At 37.3% G+C, this 22,798-nt stretch overlaps 1 protein-coding gene across 4 annotated transcripts in view; it reads left to right on the top strand.

The window, feature by feature from the left end:
- The window catches only part of LOC145694723 (uncharacterized), a 629,124-nt gene that overhangs the window by 286,096 nt on the left and 320,230 nt on the right, over positions 1 to 22,798 (top strand). For 3 of the 4 annotated variants that reach the window (XM_081771270.1, XM_081771268.1, XM_081771269.1), the window contains exon 2: positions 9,489 to 9,546. The gene's annotated coding sequence lies outside the window, so the exon portion shown is untranslated. Of the gene's footprint in view, positions 1 to 9,255; positions 9,378 to 9,488; positions 9,547 to 22,798 lie in introns of those variants that run through there. The other variant, XM_081771271.1, reaches the window with a different exon arrangement.

Raw genomic sequence — 22,798 nt, 5'->3', positions numbered from 1 at the left:
TTCTTTGAATTAAAATTCGATCCGGATAAATTTTATAAAACAAATAAAAATATTTATAAATCATACTAAAGCATATTTCAAATTACATTGCTTTTATTTTATATAGGGATTGATAATTTGTACATACCAGTTATTGTATGAACTATCTATTGTTCCCGGTAATACAACTAATTAATTACACAAATATAAAAGTACTAACCATCGATACCAATATTTTCAGCAATTTGATGGCATGTTTTTGTCCTTAATACTGAATCCTTGTATTTCGGATACTTAAGGTTGTCCAAATTTTGTTTACTCTTACTTGTTCTACGAGCAGTTCTTCAAACGTTGTTCTTACCTCCGCCATGTTAGTCAGTGAATACAATAGTGTACGCGCGCTACTTCCGTCAGAATTGAACAAATTTCTACTCTGACGCGAGTGTAGCGCGCCATCTCCGATGCGTGATTTCATTGGCTGTTTAGCACAATCGCTCGCAACTCACGGAGGTAAAGGACACATGAAAATCCGCCTTATAGGTGGTTGTCATTATCATTTTTATGTCCCATTATTGCTTCCTAAATCGCAAATTTTGCGTTAACTCATACGGTTACGGAATGTGTCCGGTTATTCCATACAATATTTTTCGTTCAATTTACATTACGAAATATGTAAAGCGAGGATGTTATAAAATAGAGGATCTGCCTATACGTATCTTCATCGTATGAACTCAATGAAGCCAAAAAACAACCGAGCATCGTCTGAGCCGGCACGCCTCATTGGCTACTCTCGTTTCCGCCATGATTGTTGGCTCGAAAGATTGCGATCTTAGTGGCGCGACGTGAGCAGAGTAGGTGTGGCGAAGCTGTGACGTATGGCTTCACGATTTTGTTGTATGGGCAGATCCTCTATTTTATATCATCCTTGATGTAAAGTGATTTTGCTATTTGGCAGTGACGCTTTAGCGGGTAGGCCGGGTAGGCGTGGGCCTACCCAAAAATTTTGAAAAATATATAAACAATAAAAGATACAATAAAGAGTAAATATATTTTTCTCTATTTATATTAATGATAGGTAATTATTTAACGAATAGCATCAACCATTATTGTAAAAGTAATTTTCTAGTGTCATCAATGAATCAAATGTGTATATGTATCCATAAACGAGGGAGCAAGTTTCCCCAAAATGAAAATCCTAAAGCCGCCCCTGCTATTATGCCTTATATTCATTAGTGTATTGATTTTAGCCTTACAAAAAACGTTCTATAATCAATTTACTCTGTATCAAAAATAAAAATTGACCATTTTCTTCGAACCTACGTGGGCGCGCAAGCAGTTACACGTTTCTCTCTGCTGGCAGCAGTTAAAGAATGGTATTCCAGAGGTTGCCAAATCATCAGTGTCTACGAAAGCGAGAGGGATTGCGTCGCATTCTAAGCGTTAACGGCTGCCTTAGTAATTAGTACGTATTCACGTTTGCGAACTAGTACCATGAAAAGAAGATAATGAACTGTAAACGTTTTATTTTAAATTAATTTATATGTGTTATATTAACCTTCTTTATTAATATTGCAGGGCTACCGCCGGTAGCCTCGGTTGCCCGTAAAATACGCCACAGAATGCAAGGGTCACCATGTTATTATGCAGAAGTGTACTGAATTGCTGTGAAACAAATAATAAGTATTCTGAAATATAGTGCATTTAAATGATTGCAAATAGTGTGTAACCAATATATACTTATCGTAGTAAGTAGCAGTCATATTTTTATATATGCGTTATAGGCCTACTACAAAATAAAACCGAACTGAGGTAAAATATAACGTTCGTAAAATGAACATTCTTCCAGTCTTCATCGATCTATAGGATGAATCCACATTGTTTTTTTTTCCTTCTTTTATTTTCTTGCAATTTATCGCTAAGATTAAAGCTGCAGCTTCTTCTGACTAATATGGCTACTATTTTGGTATCACGATCTTTTGAACGGCTGAGAAGTACTCAATGCCTTCACACTACAGGTTCATATAAGCAGCTCACAAGATACTAATGTGAAGGCGACTTTAGAGACAGTGGTGCGGTCTTCCGAGTTCCTTATTGCCATTCAACATCACGCATATGTTGCAGGTAGTGCTCTCAACGGGTCGGGTCGGGTCGGGTTGAAGACCAACCCGACCCGACCCGTGACCCGAATTGACTGACCCGACCCGACCCGACTGACCCGAACCGTGATCCGATCTGATTGACCTGACCCGATAACCCGACCCGAGCTGACCCGGTTGACCCGACCCGACAACCCGACCCGAATAACCCGACCCGACAACCCGACCCGATTGACCCGACCCGACAACCCGACCCGAATAACCCGACCCGAGCTGACCCGATTGACCCGACCCGACAACCCGACCCGAATAACCCGACCCGACAACCCGACCCGATCTGACCCGACTGACCCGACCCGACAACCCGACCCGAGTAGCCTGACCCGACAACCCGACCCGACTGACCCGACCCGACAACCCGACCCGAGTTGACCCGACCCGAACTGACCCGATCCGAGTCGGGTCGGGTCACGGGTCGGGTCGGGTCAACCCGACCCGTTTGAGAGCACTATGGTCACGACACTGGGTGAACGCCAAAATGCACTCACATTGGGAAACTAGTTTTAAAAGCATAATTTTAGAAAATAAAGCATAAAGCATAATTTAAAATATATAGCACAATTCTTGGAAAATTCTCTTTAACTGAAAGTTTAACATACTGTGTTAATATTTTTTAAAGCCAATATTTACAATGCAAAATCATTGAGAACATAACAATGCAACAATGAAAAGCTTATTTTCATTTCTGTAAATTTATCGGTAAAATCCTTTGATGTGGAGAAAAGAAAAAAGTAAAAGAAGATTTTTTTCTGCCAACAATGAATAGTATGCAAGAACTCCATACTATATTGTTACAGTGACGACGCCAGCTTTAAGTTCTTAGGGGGGCAAAGGAGGGGCAGATACATTTTCGGGGGGGGGGGGCTATTTGCCATACCAAAAATGACATAGGCTATATGATTATAAATTAAACTTATTTCAAATAAAATTTGTAACTAACAAATAAGTAACGTCTGCACATGAAATATTTTTCAATGAAACTTTTGAAGCCTAAACATAAATTGAATTACTTTCGCGTAAGCTACAAGTAACACATTCGTCTATATGCTACGTCTCTCTCTCTCTCTCTCTCTCTCTCTCTCTCTCTCTCTCTCTATATATATATATATATATATATATATATATATATATATATATATATATAGCCAGAGAGAGAATTTACGAGGAGCTGCTGAAAATGTCGTAGTCCAATCCAGAAGGAGTGTAGGTACTAGGTAGAAAAATGAAACCGTAGTTTAGAAAAACATATCTATGTATGTACAAATATGAATTTTCATATTAATAATGAAATTCTTATTGTTTCTCAGGCCTCTGAAGTGATTATGTGTGCCCAAACAGATAATTTCACGAACATCCAGATCCTTACTGTTAAAACATTTTTGTTCCAGCAAGGAAAGTCACCGAAGTAAATTAATGAGGAAATCAGTGAAACACCACGGGACTCTCCTAAGTTATATATGGTGGTGAAGAAGTAAGTGGCTTAGTATAAACGTAGCAATTTCTCAACAAATTATTCTTTACATCCAGGATGATTAAAAGCAATGACTCTTCCTGGAATCATGGATGCAATTTGTGACATTATTCTTGAAAATTGCAGCATTTCACCCAGTGGTGGATATAGCCCGGGGCCGGAGGACCTAGGCCACCCCAGTTTTTGTATGACAAAAATAATTTAAGCAAAATATATGTCAGGAGAATAAAAGGGTAACGGCATTAAGAGAAGTCTTCTTCCAATTTGACCGTAATGCTGATCAATTTCGCTGACGAATAGTAACCATAGATGAAATATGATTGTACCACTATGATCTTGAATCGGAACAACAGTCAATGGAGTAGTAGCACTCATTTCTCCATCGCCCCAAGAAGTTCAAGACACAGAAGTAGGTTGAGAAACTGTTTGGAACATTCTTCTGGTATAAGTATGGAGTGGTAGACTACCTCCTCAATGGTCAGATATTTAATCCAGAATCTCTACATTACTTACAAAACTGAAAGAAAAATTCAAAGTTCAACGCTGCGGAAAATGAAAAGAAAGGAATTCTGTTCCTTCAGGAGAATACACCTGTCCATCAAGCCCCTGCGAACATAACTTACATTGCATAATCTAGGATTTCAATGTCTAGATCATCATTCTTATTCCGCAGATTTAGCTCCGTCTAACTATTACGTGTACTTATTTCCCAAACTTAAGTAACACTTGAAAGACGCCATTTTAGATCTGATAGGGGTAGTGCTACGAACAGTGGTGCGAGGAAATCTAGATTTTTTTAACTTTTCTGCAAAAGCTGGAACACTGTACAAGGTAGTATATTGACTCTCGGGGGAAAAGAAGAAGAAGTAAAACTTCACCAATCCACGTGCACTCCTTCTGGGTTGGGCTACGAATTTTTCAGCAGTTCCTAGTCAATATGGTAGACGTCACGTCAGTACTTTGAAACAAAATAAGTAAAGGAGCACTAGTATAAACCAATTACTAACTAAAGATCAGCACTCTGACAATACATTTTATTGGGAATCAATTTCTTCCATAATTTTATTATTATCATTTGCAGGAAGGGAAAACACAACTCTTTTTATCTCCTTCAAAAAATTAAGCCCTGGTAGTTGCAAACTAAGCTGTTATAAGCACATCCTCTGAATATTGGAAGCCGAGAATAATGTTTCAGAAAAAATAAGTTTTAAATAAAACAAAATATGAAACTGAAAACTTCAAACCTGGATAAATACAAACAAGTTACGTAACTGGTTTTACCTTTCTTTTGTTTCCAATCGAAGTTGATCCAATGAGAAGAAAACAAGTCGACCAAATCTACTATTGTTCGCTAGGCACAATTATTAAAAATCATAAGAAAGAAGTATAACTAAAATTTACCTCAAAAGGGGCTAAATTAGAGAACAGAAATATGCGTGTATACCCAGACGCTCAAAGAAGAAAGCTTGAGGATTAATCTGCCACATAGTAAATTCATGGAAAGTAGACTACAATTTGTCAATGAGATTGGTTATGATACTGATATAAAATACTACGTGAAGAATGTTTAAAGATTGTACGAGTCTGGAGGGGGTCAGGGGGGCAGAAGTAGCTACTAGGGGGGCGCTCTCCCCCCTTCTCCCCTCTGGCGTCGTCACTGTATTGTTATGTTTACTTTTTGAACTTAAGCACTTTCTGTACTTTTTGGTGGCATCTTTTACTTTCCCTTTCTGTATATATGTACCTGTAAGGCGCACACAAATGATAGAAAAAAATTATTCGAGCAAAGCACATCTCTTTACAATGAATTAAGTAGAAAGTTCATTAAATATGAGAGAAACTAGTTGCAAAAAAAATCAATAAATAGATTAACATATTTAGAATATTTAATGTATAATAAATATTATACATTATACACGATTAATGTAAAATAATCATTGAAATTAACAATAAAGCATAATTTGAAAAAAAAAGCATAATTAAATAAGAAATAAAGTATAATGTGGGTTGCTCTAATAATTAAGTTGTATGAAGACGAGAAGAAAACCAAAGCTGATTCCTTAATAAATTTCGTTGATCTTCTTTGTGTCTACAAAAACGCATTCCTAGAAACCTACAAGCTAGGTATCATCTCTGTGATTATATCAGTTTCTAGTGCTACATGTGAAAGGTCATTCTCTTCTTTGAAAAGATTAAAGACTTGTATACGCAATTCAATGACTCATGATAGGTTGAAAAACTTAGTGTTACTTTATTTTGAGAAGAAAATTGATAAATCGTTAGATCTTTAACAAGTTGTGGATATGTTTGCTGCTGCCCACACGAATAGAAAGATCCTCTTCAAGTAGAGGCATGAACCTATAAGTTATTTTCTTTACCTGTAAAAGTGTATTTGCTTCCACTTAAGTCAACCAGCTACACATATTTTAAACGCCATGATTAAATAACTATTTACTTATATTAGAAATCAATTGCATTAATGAATCCTAGTTGTTTGAGGTACTAAATTCTTATATTTTCACTGTTTTCCAAAGAGTAAAATCATGAACAATAAAGATGGAAACATTCACCTTGAATACACACACACACACACACACACATATATATATATATATATATATATATATATATATATATATATATATATATATATATATATATATATTGGAGATGTCCCCCTCAAAATCCTCTTGGGCCCTTCATTTCCCCCCCCCCTGAAAAAAACTCTAGCTACGCTACTGGACACCATGCACCAGAGATGAATTCTCTACCACTGAGCCACCGCGGCCCTGCTTGGGCTTGGTCGTCCATATCCAATATCTCTTTTGGCGTTGCTTAAACAACTTCTAGTTTTCTTCTAAATCCAGACTCCATATTGGCGTAGATATTAATATTACAGTCGATTGGTAAAATCAATCTTCCACATTTAAAAATTAAAGTACACACAAGTAGAAAAATAAGCATTTATCATAAAAAACACTAGCTGCAAGTGTTCAAAATAGATTTATGGTTTCTATAAAATCAATTGAAAATTGCTATTTTTAATTAGGCAGCTAGTGAAAAACAGCAGCTTTCGACTCCAGCCGAGTTTAAACTCAACCTAAACTCAGTTGACCAAGGTGAACTGACCCGACTAACCCGACCCGACAACCCGACCCGACAACCCGACCCGATAACCCGACCCGACAACCCGACCCGATAACCCGACCCGAGCTGACCCGATTGACCCGACCCGACAACCCGACCCGAGCTGACCCGATTGACCCGACCCGACAACCCGACCCGAATAACCCGACCCGACAACCCGACCCGAGCTGACCCGACTGACCCGACCCGATAACCCGACCCGAGTTGACCTGACCCGACCCGACCCGTAACCCGACCCGTTTGAGAGCACTAGTTGCAGGTCACTTGACAGAATATGTCCCTCGAACCGTTTCCAGGGATGACGCAAGTTGAGGATTTTGAAGTGGGGAACGGGAAATTGATTCGTTGTCTTCTCAAAACTATCACGATTATTTAAAGATCCACGTTTTTACAGTTGCGAGGGATATACTGAATGCCATGTTTGTGCAAAAATTTAAAGAAATGCTACTTTTTCTTACCATTATCTTTTCCTCTTTTTTACTTTCCCTTTTTTGTTATGGATATGCAGCAAAATCCTAGTCCATTTAAAGAAAACGTAACAAATAATTTCTTATATAAAGCAGTGGGTTGAAAAATAAAAGGTGCCGGTGGGCGGACATTGATTCGGATCACAATGTCCTTGTGGCGGAAGTGCAAACCTGGTTAAAGCCGATCAAGAAAAATGGAAGAAGAAATCGAATATGGAACTTATAGCGATTAAGAAGTTTGGACAGTGATGTGTAAGAAGAGATAGAACAAAAAAATCAATGCAGTGGGCGTTGTGGTCGGCAATGCAGAAAATAGTTGGGGAAAAGTTAAATAGATTCTGCGTGACACGCTCCACAATAACATTGGAAGAATGGAAAGATCATCGAGAGAATCATGGATAACTAAAGCGATGCTTAAGAAGATGGAGGAACGCAGAAAGGTGAAAACCAGTGGCGTAGCAGCTGCCCCCGCAACCCCCGCAGTGCGGGGGGGCCCCGAGGTATACGGGACCCGAAGTCTTGCGATGAATAAAGATTTAAAGAAGTAGAGCTTCAACCTTACTTCTGTCGGCTTTACGACTAGGGCCCCTCCTCTATACTTTGCGGGGGGGGGGAGCTACACTTTTGCAGCTACGCCACTGGTGAAAACCATGGATCACTTCGAGATTATGTATGAGAGATAAGTAGGGCCTACTTTTGATTTTTAAAACCATTTCCTAAGTATATAGGATGTAATAAGTGATTTGGCTGAAAAAAAAAAAAAAATACGAGAATGGCTATAATGCACATGGCTCACGAGGCAATGTATGACTGAAGCACAAACACTTAAGACAAATATCTTCCGGAACATTCCGAAGTGTTCCATCCAACTAAATCATTAACTGTAATTAACTGAAATATTACACATCTATCTTACAATTAGCAGTAGCGAGATTGTGGCAATATATTCAAATCGTCATAATTCTGGCGGTTTTATTGGCAAAACTATGTGATCTCATTGGCAGCACTAGCTTTACGTATTCAAATTTTGCTCCGAGTATAGTTATTTAGGTAAAATAAGTAGTTGTTTTGAATCTTACTTTAAATAATAGGTCGTATTCTTCATAATCTCGTGTCACTTAAAGACTACAGACAAAATATGAGACGTAATTTAAGGACTTGTTAAGGAAAAGAAAAGAGTCGATGCCTACATACAGGGGCCCACATCTGATTTTGCTAAGATGATACTAGGGATTGTGCAATAAGAACTAAAATAATTGTGAACAGATTTGAACAATTCCAAAATTAAGTATAAGGTTGCAATTTTAACAATGAATGCTTTCTTTTGACAAACACTGTCATAAGATCATAAACATTCCTTTTGTCTATAAATTGGAATGTTACCCTATACAAATTTCAATGGATTTGTAACAAACTATATACAGTCATTGACGCACTAGTTTTGAAGCTGAGAAGTCAATTTTTACCTGCAAAAGTCACAGAAGCTCGGGGTTTCACAGTTGTCAGGCTCCAACTGTCAATAATATTCTGAACGCAGTTGTAAAAAGTCTTAATTTGATTTCAATTAAATCTTTTCAATACTCAAATTTTGTACATGTTAAAATTTAGAGTCGATATTATCATGTGGTGGTTTGCATTTGCTATTATTATTATGTTGAGAAAAAAACAAATCAAAAATGTTATTAAGCAGTGTTTTGTGTTTGCTCATTTGAACAATTGTTTTACCTTACTTTTGTTTTTACAGTTGTCGCAAAATAGGTTTTGACACCTCTGACCTTGAATGCTGTTGATAAAACTATCGTATAGAAAAGAAAATATTGACATTTTAGAGAGCTATTTGTTTTAGAATTAAAATTACGTTTCTCCTCTTTCTGGTATCAGTTGCATTTTAAACATTTTATATGATAATAACGTTTTCACAAATAAATTACAAATTCGAGATGTAAATATAATGTATGTTTACTGTTTAAAATGTGAAATGTTCCAGCTAAGGGACTTTCAAAAACAGTTCTACAATTACGACGTATAGTGGAAGCGAAGCAATTACTATGAGCTTGTCTTATAACCTATTTACATTTAATTCTTGTGGGAAATATGATTACACTTATGGACATAAATTTTAATTTTCAAGATGATGGACGTCAGCAAAATTGAATGGTTTGTTCACTTGCCTTTGATAAATAATTGCCATGTTGATAAGAGTTATGATTTTTTTTTTTTTTTTTTAGTTAGGTTTCAAGTCTACAAATATAATTCTTTTTGTTTCAGAAATACCAGTGTGCAGTCTGGAATCAAACAAAACTGAAAAATCAACATCTCAATAAGGGTATGTATCAAATTGTTTTGTTTTTCATTCTGCTGCTCTTTCCAACTTTATAATGATATTTTTCGAAAGTAAGACTTACTTATGATTTTTTAATGAATCCATGCTAATTTTATAATAGTGTTGTTGAATTTACCTAAATTAGTTGTGATTAAAACAGCGTTTTTATTATCTTGCGTATAAAACTCTGTAATATTCCTTTAAAACGATCTATTGACAACTTTGTCACGGCAACTCCCTTTCAACCCAACCTTTACCTTAATTTAACTGAGTCTCACACACACAACCTAACCTAATTGTGAAGTAATTTCTCGATAGTGATTTGCAGTTACTTATACAGGGTGGCCCAAAAGTAGGTATACAGTCCCGTACTGATCAACTCATTGTTTTTTATATAATTTCTTACATTATCCATCAGGTAGGCTTAGTTTCTTTATTATTTGTTCTTAATGTGTTTTTACTTATATCTTAAGCTCGGAACAGCCGAAGCAAATAAACCTATAAGCGAGAATGTTATACCTTATGGGTGTATACCTACTTTTGGGCCACCCTGTTTATTTCACTAGTTGGAAACACCCGTCGTTTTCGATTCTTAATTCAGAACCTGGATTAAAAAGAGTAGGGATCCGTCGTTAGAGTAGGGATCCGTCGTATTAATTCAGAACATCGATTAAAAGAAAGAAAGAAAGAAGTCTATACTGCATTCTCAGGTATTTTTCATCTGCTGTTATGTAAGATCGCACAGCTGTGATGCAACAGGGGTTGCATACACAAACCGTTATCAAACCGCGGTACGTTTTCACCCACCCAGATCCGAACCTCCGAGCAGAAGGGTCTATCACTCATTTCTATGCGAAAAGCTGATGACAGACAGATACACATCATTTTATTATACGGGTACAGAAAAATTACATTTTTAACTTTGGTGAACAATAAACTCTATGTTGTACAATAACAGAATAGGCCTATATTCTTGTTGTTGAAAGAGTGAGCGTGCGTGTAACGTTTGTTCCGCAATTTTCGTTTATTGGGTGGTATATATCGCGTTTGCGAATTGTATCTCTGTAACTATGGGCAGGAGGAGAGGTGCTTCCGGAGGAGTGATTTTTCACAAACTATATCTCTCGCTATAAAGTGCTTTTATAATTTGAGCTTTGATTCTATGATATATTTTCTTTCCAATTCGTTGTAAAATTGTTATTGTAAAGACCAATTTAAAAATTTCTATTGTTTAAGCGATTATAATTCATTCTTGGATCAGCAGTGATGGGTGGGGTCATTTAACGGAACTAGCAATCCACAACTGATTTTGTGCAGCGTCGCTGCTGATCGGCAGAGTGCTTGACGACACTTACGACGTCACTTCACTTCACTTCAGCTGCACAGAATAGTTAAAATTGTCTACGCGCTCTCTCTCTTGCATAAGTAGCTTCGGAAGACGTGTGAAACACTCCAACGAGAATGACATTATTTGAAGTTACATCTGTTCATGAACCAGCGGGATATAACTAATCTGATGGCAAAAGACCAGGTGGCATTACGCTAGTGACTTGGAAGAGGGGGGAGATTCTTCTCTGTGATCTCACCTCATCTAACTACTCGTTCTTCATCACGAGAAGGAACTTTTGCAGTCCGCAGAGAATGCGAGAAAATAATGTAAAAATTACTCGATAGATGCGTGTTCGTGACCATATCCATTGAAATGGGCGTCACTTGAGGCCTCGAAGATCTCAATTTCATCAAAGAAGTAGGCAACGTATTGCTTAGGTTACTGGTGGTAGCAATCGGGCTACTGCTTTTCTTATACAACGTATCAGCATAGCAATTCAGCGAGGCAATATGGCTTCCATTTTAGTTTTTCATTACCTCCTGGCAAATTATTAGGTTTTCTTTTATAATTAATTGCAGAATCAGTTGCTGTTTTGCGGCAAGTCTTTACTTTAGCCATTTCATTCAATGAATCGTTCAATGAACAGATTGGTAACGAAGACAGAAAACAATGTGCCCTGCGGGACTCTAACCCGCCTTCACTTGCTAACGCTCGCTCGGCAATACTATGTGCATTAAATATTAAACTTTGGTACAAAAAGGAACCAATCTATATATATGAGCTAACAGGTAAGTTCCAAAACTGGAACCGAAAGATCAAATCACTGAATCGAAAAAATGAATGAAATGGTCAAAGTAAAGACATCCTGTTTTGCATATACTATATATATATATATATATATATATATATATATATATATATATATATATATATATATATATATATATATATATATATATATTTCAGTATATTAATGCTTGTACTGTTTTAGATTAATAAAATTTTAAGTTTAAAAATCTCTATAATGAATTTTGTTATATTGAATTGCTACGAGATAAAATTTACTTGTGAATATATCAATCTTAGCACTTACTGTATCCCAGGCAATTAAAAAAAATAACTTTTGTAAAATTTCAATTTCTCATCATACAAGGTAGCTACAGACTATCTCGGTACGAGTTGATTTATCACTTATTTCTTAGCTTTTACAGTATTTTTTTTTTTTTTTTAAAGTAATGACTCCAAACCTGTTTAATGAACGTTTTGGTAAACACCTTTAACACTAACGGATCATCTTGGAAATGAAATCGTCTTATATTCGAATCAGTTGGTAGGGTACGTATAAATATCGACTTTTTCCCTTGAATTACAAAATATATAACACGTTCACAAGGCAGTGCGTGGTATTTTAAAGAAGTAAAAGTAACATACGCAGTTCTGTAGCAAAAATAAATAAATAAATAAAATAAAATAAAATAAAAAAATAGAAGTAAAAAATCATAGTAAAAATGGTCGTAATAATAATATAATTTAAAATAGATGGTAATGAATCCTGTATTAAATGTAGCTGAGGTGAGTTGAATATTTCATATCCCATTGTGTTTATTGTGTAACTGTATGAGTTCAGTCTGTCATCTAGTTATTATCGTTGCATCTGCAGTGGGTAGACATTGTTGAAAGTGAATCGATCAGAGTTAGTGGCGAGTGTGTTTGAAGAGTCAACAACTTGGTCATTGATTTTTTTCCCCATTCATTAACAAATCAGAAGGTAAATTCACATATTACGTATTAAAGGGAAAAGTTCATATTTTAAATGAGCAGGGTAGTTATAAAACATGATATTGATGAACAGCAGATTGCTTAGTGGAAAACACGCTCCTTCACCAAATTGAAACGCTACCTTACACTACCTGAAACGTTACATGTTCCTTTGAATGTTCAGCATGTTACAATCCAGAGTAACCTCTGTAGTGATTATCCTTACCTGAAATTATCCATGATAGATTAGTGGTCTTGAGCCTGGGGTACGCAATTGACTTCTTAGGGGTACATAAAATTTAAAATAAGTAAACATAATTCATATATATATATATATATATATATATATATATATATATATATATACACACATACGAGGGCTGGGGCAAAAGTCATGGCAACTATTTTTTTCTTGAAGATGCCAGTCCGGTTGGAAAATGTGACATATACAGACGAAAGGACAAGGTGTTATCTGCATGTGTGGACAATGAATAGCACTGAAATATCGTAACACACTAATTTATTACGGTAGCATACAGGGCAATATGGCCTTTACGGTGCAAAAGAATAACAACACAGTACACATACAGTTGACATGACAAACCTGGGTCTAAAGTCCCTCAAAGTAGTCCCCTGCTACTTGCACCATTTGCTGCCAACGATGCGGGAGGCGCTGAATACCATCCGCCTCAGCATTTGCCGCACCATGTGTGAATCGGGTCACCTGTTCGCGCACAGCATTAGCAATGTCCTTGCGTGTTGCAAACCGCCTACCACGTAGTGGTTCCTTAATCTTTCGAATGAGATCAAAGTCATAGAGTGAAATGTCTGGAGAGTACGGTGGGTACTCCAATTCTTCCCATCCCCAACATCGCAGTAGCTGCCCTACACACTCTGCTTTACGTGGTTTTGCATTGTCATGCAGGATTATTGCACTGTCCCCAAGATCCGGACGTTTCTCCCGAATGCCACGTCGTACCTGTCGCACCAGGAAGTCCCTGAAGTACTGTACGGTCACTCTTCTGCCATGTGAAACAAAGTGGTAAAATATGACACCCCTGACGTCATACGCGACGATCACCATCAATTTGACTGGGGATGGATTCTGATGGAACTTCTGCCTGCTTGGTGATCCAGCCTGTCGGCACTCCGCGGACTGACGTTTCAGTTCTGGTTCGTATGCCCTGGCCCAAAATTCATCGATGGCGATTATTCGTGACACGCCGTCCTGTTGCCAGCGTGCAAGGTGGTCGGAGCATATTGCATAGCTCATCCACCTTTGAACTTCCGTCAGTGCATGCGATACCCACCGCGATGCGATTTTGCGTAGTTGCAGCTCATTACGCAATATCCTGTGGACGGTGCGTTTCTCGATGCCACTTGCTCCGCCAACTCCAGTAGCGTCAATCGTCTGTCTTCATCCAGGAGCTGCTCGATGACGGCACGTGCCACGTTGGTCTGTACACTGACAGGTCGTCCTGAACGTTGTTCATCACTGGTTGACACACGTCCTTGCTGAACCTTTCCATCCCACCGTGCTACTATCCGGTATGGTAGAGCATTATTCCCAAGGGCTTCCACTAATTCACTGTGACATTCCATCGCATTTCTCCCTCGGAGAACGGCTGTTTTGATATAAGCGCGCTGCTCAACATAGGTTACTTCCATCTCGCACGACACTCACCAATTGACTGATTTCATAGCCCTCGCTGTGCTACTAGTAGCTATCGCAGACATCTGTTGTTCTGCATACACACTATGCCTGCAGAACTTCCACATGACACATAGAAGTTTGTGATCCGCTCACATATCTGCAAGGAAAAAAATAGTTGCCATGACTTTTGCCCCAACCCTCGTATATATATATATATATATATATATATATATATATATACTATGTGATCAAAAGTATGCGGACAGCCCCCAAAACATACGTTTTTCATATTAGTTGCATTGTGCTGTCACCTACTCATTATCAGTGACCTCAGTAATCATTAGACATCGTGAGAAAGCAGAATGGGGCGCTCCGCTGAACTCACGGACTTCGAACGTGGTCAAGTGATTGGGTGTCTCTTGTGTCAGAAGTCTGTACGCGAAATGTGTTGGTTGCTATCGGAACATAAGTTAATAAGTTCATTCTTAAGCTGATCTGAACAAAAAGTGTTAGGAAAGGTGGATATCAAGTCATTCAGTTTGCCGTATAGAAGAATTTGTTGATATATACTAAATTTTCTGTTTTTTTAGTTCTACAATGACCAGATTTTTGTATTTTTCAAATCTTTCATCTGCACAATTATTGAGCGAAGAATCTAATATAAATAAAATAGTTTGCTTGTCTGTTTGTCTCTTTTTGTGTATGTGTGCGGCCTGGAGATCAGACGAGAGGACCGAGTTACCAAAATTTGGTCACGGGTACCTTGGTCTAGGCCCCAGACCAAGACGAAGCATTTTTTTTAAAATCGAACCAGGTGGTCTCGGAAGGGGGGGGGAGGGCGTTTACCGGGACATGTAAAAGTACTTGTCACTCTCGCGAAAAACATAAAAGTGATAGAATTGCCAATACGTCTCAATTTTTCATCAGGGGTCTTTATTATTATTATTATTATTATTTCTGATGTTGGAGACACATAGGGACAAACTAATGCTCGTCAAGAATACGTTATAACAATTTAACATTTTATAGAAGGAGCTCGAAAGATGGTTTAAAATAAAAACAAATAAGAAGAAATAGCGGTCTGTTTCTTCTTTCACGTACAAATCCAGCTTAAAATAAACAACATTGGCAATCCTCTAAAGGCAGACAAAACAGCAAATGTTTTTTCGCAGGTACTGCTACACTGCGCGAGTCTTTGGACTTTAACTTCTTACGTGGCTTTTCTCCTACGCTTCTATACATTGATGCAAGTTAAATGGATGCAGCAGAGAAATAATTTTCAAAGTTTCGCGAGACACTTTGCTTTCTGTCTTTCAATATGGAAGCATTAAAAATAAAAATAAAGAAGCTCAGAATAAATTATAGGAAATTTTAAGTTCAGAATCTTTAAATTACAAAATTTTAAGTTAGTACTTTAGGCTTAATGGCTTAATACATATAAAATTCTAAAGGGTAGACGCTGTCTCCCCTCAAGCCGCCACCGAATTTAACGTTTATCGGAATAACAATATTCAGAGCTGCAATATCATACTGTTGTGGTTTAGGAACTTTCGAGAAACAACTTGCGTGAGGAAAACCATAAACCATAAACTACAGTGTGGGTCGCTTTGTTGTGTAAAGTCCACGGAATCTGTAGTAAACCATATTAGTGCTTTTGGAATTTCTAACGCTCCGTACGCCGAACGTTGCATATGGACCTTACCTTCTACCCGTACAAACTCTGGTGAAATAATTGAGAGCCGTGGATAAAAGACTTTACAGTCTTCGTCGCGATGACATTTTGAATACACTTAGGCCTAATGACAAAGTTCTCAATAATCTACTCATGTCTGACGAAGCCAGTTTCCATCTTTGTAGTTACGTCAATACCCAATACTTCCCAATACTGGTTATTGCATAATCTCCAAGATCCAACCACTCTTTAGATAGTTTTGGGGTTAGTACAATATTCTGAATTTAGATTTTTTGAAACAACCCTTTCTTAGTCTGTCTAATTTAGACCATAAGCGATTTCTTGAAGATTTACATTAATTTTATAAATATTTAAGTATTTACAAATTAAAATAATTTGAGAATTGTGACAGGTGTGTCACCTCAACGTATACAAAGTTGAGACACGTAAGAAAGAAAAAGTAAGAGACAATTTTTTTTTTTCTGCAAAATTAATAGCACCAGCAGAAGTATCGAAATGGCTATTAAAAAAGTGTTCGTATCTGGTCGTATATATTACAAGATAGTAGAACACATTCAGATTAAAAGGAGCCACCAGTCAGGAATAAATTAAAAACTTTTCCATTACATTAGACCGTCAGCTTCATTGCAATATCGTACAATAAAGAAAATAGCTTTCATCTCAACTTATTTTTATTATTATTGCAGGACATTGAAAGCCACATCCTGAGATAAATCATTTCCTTTTTGTATATGGATTTAACAATCGTATTTCCCCATTCCGTGTTCCGTTTCCGTTTGGCAGTTCTCGTTGGTTATAGTGAGTGAATAAACAATAATTTCCTTCCGTCTGTGTCCTAAATTAAGTAGTGTGATAGAATGTAAGGCAAAGCAAGTAAGTAGGGTTATATTTTGCTTGTAATATTAATATATCGTCATATTCCAGAAAAAGCTTTACCTTTCTTTCTATTTATTTCTTAATAAGAATGAAAAGGAAATAATGTTTTACACTTAATGCCCTTTAAACTAAAAGAGGCGGATGATTAATGGAGATGATTGGTTTATAAGAGGAATGGTGGAATGAGACAGGAGAAGCTTGAGATCCCACGAGCTCAATGTTGTTATGACAAGTTTACGTGGACTGGGATGAAGCAGGCACTTCTCGCTCGAGAGGTGAGCGGCCTACCTCTTTTTTTTTTTTTTTTCTTACACTAAGCTAGGTTACCATGCTGCAAGAATATTGTAGCTGTCATGAAAAAAAAAATTGCAACACTACAATATTTCTCCATGTAAACATAGTCTTGAAAGGGACATGCAAGAATTTTGTCATCTTGCAAGGAGTCAAACCATGTGCAACTTTCTGGGTCTCTTGCTTACTACACTCTATCGCCCTGCTACAGACATGAAGAAAAAGACAGTTTCGCCGCTTCTGAAACAACGGATTCTTTTGGACGGGGATGGGAAGGGCGCCAAAATACACGTTTTTAATGAGGAGGTCCACTATTTGTCCACTAAAGTGCCGTGCTGTATGAGTGGACATATCTTTCTTGCTTTCAGAAAGTTGTAACGTGTAAGCACTAAATAGAAAGATTGCAAGATTTTTTAATGATAGCTACAAGATTTTTGCAGTTTGGCAATCTAGCTTGAGTTTCTCTTTCTTGGGCTTTTCATGACTACCATAGTCAACAGAGCCAGCAACAAAGAAACATACAGGACAGTTAAAAACGTCTATGTGTTCTTCAGAGGGACTTCAATCACCAATGGGTTTCGGCTCACGATCTTCAACTTACAGGCTCAGACTGCTCGACAACACTACAGCGGTACTCTGGAGCCTCAGCAGTCGAATGATACAGATGAGTTTATCACCCTCAACAGTGCAGCAGTTTTTGTGTGTGAGATGTAGTGTGTGATAAGCTCAGAGGTGTACCCACGGGGGGCAGATTAGGTGTTTGTTTAAACACGTTTACTAAATTAAATGGCATATCCTTACAATAAAACAACTAGAAATGTCCATTCTTCATATGGGGAGAATAAGGTTTAAATGAATATAAAACCGTGAATTTGAAAATGTTATTGTAAATATTGTCCCTCTTTTCCCTTTGAGAAGCGGAATGATTGAAAACTGCAACACATGTTTACTCATTTTTGATTATTTGTTTATATATCGAATTTCACGCTCCAACATATTGCACGCTTCACGAATTAACAGAGGATGCAAATTGCAAGTGAGACAGATAAGAAATAAGATTCTTTTCAGTTTTGCAGAATTGAAATAATGATGAAATTTGCTAAGAAGTAATAAGTTAAACTTCCTGACGCTACAGCCATGAAAGACGATGACTAGCCAGATGGTTCACTTTCAACTGGTGATGAGTGACAGTACATCGGAGTTTCATACCTCATAATTCAGGCAGCCTCCAATTGCCTCATAATGTTAGGTAAATACCAGAAAATTTTAGTAGTTCCAGCGAAAATAAAACCAGGTACTGTGGACACTGAGATGGCGCACGCTAACAGTGCGGCTAAACCGGAGCTAAATAATAATAATAATAATAATAATAATAATAATAATAATAATAATAATAATAATAATAATAATAATAATAATAATAATAATAATATTTAAACATCCACACTCTTTTTTAATGTTCCCTATTCGCACCCACAGATGAAAAATTTCTTTTATTTCTCAGGTCCGTAGCCAGCTCGAAAATGTAGGGGGGCCCGGTGGAAGTTAGGGGGGGGGGCCGATCCAAAAATATTAGTTCATCCCATATTATAGTTCATTTGCAAGCCTACCATGAAAATTTTAGAGGGGGCCAGTAAAAATTTAGGGGGGGGGGGCGCCCCTAGACCCCCCTGGATACGGGCCTGTTATTTCTTTATAGAGAATAGAGAATTTCTGTATATTTTTTGCTACGTGCAACGTGGGATTAAAGCGGGGCGCAAATTTACCAGAGGGAGGCCAGCTTAGCAGAAGCAAAGAAAAGAAGTAGAAAATGTCTGAGCACATTGATTGTGTGTCTCAGTCAGAGGTCTTTGTCTAGCGCGTATTCGAGTCAATGTGCAGTGAGTCATTGTTGCATTGCTAACAGTACTGAACCATGGCTCGACTGACCTGTCATCTTGTCAATATACTGCCGGCCTAATGTTTTTTATAGGTTTCATGTATTTTCGAATTAGATTTCGTATCGAATGGTATCCTTGTCATCTTCAACGTATCTTTCGACTACTTTCTTGTTTCGTATATTTTATTGCAAAGTCGGAATAGTACTTTCTTTCTGTTTTCCCCTATGTCACCCATACTAAGAAATTCAATTGAATGCATTATCTATCAAATTTTATAGAAGAGCAATAAAACTTTATAAATAATGAAGTAAAGCCCGAAGTTTAAATGTCATTTCCAACTGGCCAATGTATGACGTAGGAGAACGGTTTTGCGATCGGAGAAAGGGCTGCAAGAGATTCCGAGATTAAGCCAAGAAGGAGAGGGAATGGGATAGAAACAAGTGTTATAGTGCTGCCATAATGTCTTGAGCCCTAGCAAAAATGCGAACTAAAGCTCACACCCACGCGTTGAGCCAATAAGGGTTCAGATGTTGTTAAACGAGAGAGCCTTAGCGAGAGGGAGTGCAATTCCTTCAGCCGATAGCAGCGCCTGGAACGGAAGAGTAGGTGTCAAGTCAATGTGGTATATCTATAGCAGTGTAGTAGTAATCATGGATCCACAAGAAGCGTATTTGTATAACCATCGTTTACACCATCCCTTGTTTGCTTGTCACCAGTGTCTTTTACTAATGTCAGGTTACCTGCCAGTTCCTTTCCATCTCGTGTGTGGTTTACCGAAAAAAAGGAGCAGACTGTGGCGTCACAGAATATTTAATTGCAAAATAACTGGTGTAATTAACAGGACAGACAGAAATATAAGATACATTAATATGGCGATTTTTTTTTTTTCGTTTGTGGGAGAAATCAAATACAACCAAACATGTTCATGAAAAAGAAGCGTGAGTCAAACATAATTAAGAGGCGGTTCTCCATAGCTCTGAAGGTACTAAAGATAACCTTTAAAAAATTCGCTTAAATCATGGACTGGACAGGATGTTTTTGTGTACATCTTTCAACGTATCTTAGGCACTTAATGTACACGCTTCTTTTGATGATATCCCACAGGAAAAAAATAATCTGAGTTCAAAGCAGATTATTTTGGACGGCATGTTTCTTTTGAAGTTACTCTACCGGGAAAGAATGATTTAGATGTATTCGCTGCAGACTACTAAGTGTTGTTTCACCCATCGTTTAATCCCATGCCCGTGCATTCTCTTTAATACAAAACACAGTCCTGTTCCATAACGCGTCGCGTCGCAGAAACAGTTTGCGTCAACGCAGCGCCATAGTGTTAATATGTTAATGTACTCATCATGTTTTTTTACCAATATCAGACAGGCAATTGGAAAGAGAATGTGAAGTCATAACAGTCGAAGCTGAAGAGGGAAAGGAGAGAGAGGGGTGTTAAAAAAAATCCACTCGAAGGTTTCAACATAGAGCTCAAATATTTGAACACCCATAATTATTAAACTTCGATTAGTGATGTCGCTAAACACTGGTTCACTCATTTTGAAATAGACGTTAATTATACAGAGTGACCCAAAAGTAGTGATCAAGTATAACATTTTAGTTTATGGGTTTATTTGCTTCGGCTCTTCCGAGCTTAAGATATAAGTAAAAACACATTAAGAACAAATTATAAAGAAACTAAGTATACCTGATGGATAACAATAAGGAATGTTATAAAATGCAGTACGATACTGTATACCTACTTTTGGGCCACCCTGTATATAAATTACTGTAATTAATTTACAAAGTTTTGACAATAATTTACTTTATTTACCCACCCCCTCGTAATTTATTAGTGAGAGAAATTTTCTTCTAGATATACTAAGTGGGGAGAGTTCCCTCTCAACCCTTCCAGAAGTGTTCATCCTAAGGTCACTCCTGATTTCATGGATTTCTTGTGCTGTATTCTCAAGCTACAATATAGTTACTAAAGCAACGGAGGAACGAAGTTATTATTAACAAATTACGTGTTGGTTCTACTCAACTCCAGCAATTTCTACAGTTGACAGATGCAACACAACAACTTTTTTACGGACCGTCCTTTCTTCAGTGTGTTGTACAGGCTAATAAAGGAAATAATAAAAGTGATTGTTATTTGAGATAGGAGAAAATATTCGTGTTAATGGTTTTCGCATTTAATTTTGGTTTGCAACCCATTTTAGTATTACGTTTTAAGTAAACTATCTGTATGACTCAGAAGATAAAAAATGGTTCACTAAAACACAAATATTGTGAATGCCGCGAATAGTACTTTTCTTAATTTTCGTTTTAAATTACATCGTAAGAAGTTGACGAGCTTTTGAAAGTAGAGCCCTAGAAAGGTCATATGTGGCCACGCAAGATATATTTTTAGACTGGTTTAGATTTTAGTAGTATTACCTTATTTAGGTACAAGTAGATTTTTACATCATTTTTCATAATAGTTGCTGGTTTGTCATAAAGTGTATATCAGATCCCATAGGTAATGTTACAGATAGTGCAGTATCATTACGGTATTCTAGATTGCTGGTTCATAGCCGCAATTACACTAACAAGTAAGGTTTCCCAGATGATACATGCCGATTTTAATCAAACTTGACAGGTTTGTAGAACAGCAAAAAATAAGCGACATGTATTTTTTTTTTTTTATATAGCGGCCCATATGCATATTTAGGCGGTATAATAGGGCTGCCAAATTGGGACAACAAAGCATACTTTAGGTAATAACGCGAACACGAGAAGAGATAGCCAAACGTTGTAAAGGAGCAAGTTGTCATGACACGATAAGCCGAAAACGAGAAGAGATAGCCAAACGTTGTAAAGGAGCAAGTTGTCATGACACGATAAGCCGAAAACGAGAAGAGATAGCCAAACGTTGTAAAGGAGCAAGTTGTCATGACACGATAAGCATTTCAATAACACACAGCGCTTCCACGGGGGTAACACAACATCCGCAAATGGACCAATCAGGGATGAAAAGCAGTCACAGAGCTCTATCTATTACGGGGAATCCAAATAACGTAGATAAGAATAAAGAATGATAAACAATAAGTGAGGCGTTTTTTTTTTTTTTTTCGTTTTTGCAAGATGAGACAAAAAACGTAAATAGATGCATCGTTATCTCAATGTCGAAAGATTGGAGAACTGGGAATATGAAGATGTGAACGCCTGTGTGAGAGGCAACCAGTGTTGTGGAACTGGTTGCAGGTGACAGGTAGAATCCTGCTCGAGAGATAAATACCAAACCTGGTCTTGTTGTTCAATAGTTTATATCTTAATATCTATTAGTAGTTAGTGATTGTGAACACTTCAGTGCTCATGATCAGTAATTTAAAAGCCACCCAGCAGTAAGCGAAATCACGCCCTTCCTGTAAGAATAGCCCGTATACGATAGTAATACAAACATTGATATTGTTTCGCAACAAGCCCCGTTGTAGGGATAAATGGGCCCTTTGCAGGATACTAAACAACATGTTGAATACAATTGAACAGGTTGACAAAAATAGACAATTCATAGTCACATGCATATGAGCATGCATTTAAACCAAAACACATGAATATATTACACAAACACTATTTTCGGTAATATGCTGTATGTTGACCCATAGCCGGCTGCTATTTAACAGAATGTAGAAACAAAATGCTCTCTCTATATAAGGGAAACGGACATTCACTTTGTTTTTGTTATAAATGACATCTCCTTATTTGTTGTCCAACCTATTCATTGTATGTATTGTAGAAGTGGA

This window comes from Thermobia domestica, chromosome 9 (assembly GCF_964235325.1).
Source record: "Thermobia domestica chromosome 9, izTheDome1.hap1.1, whole genome shotgun sequence".
NCBI classification, from domain to species: Eukaryota; Metazoa; Arthropoda; class Insecta; order Zygentoma; family Lepismatidae; genus Thermobia; species Thermobia domestica.
This window is presented reverse-complemented; position numbering and strand designations above follow the sequence as displayed.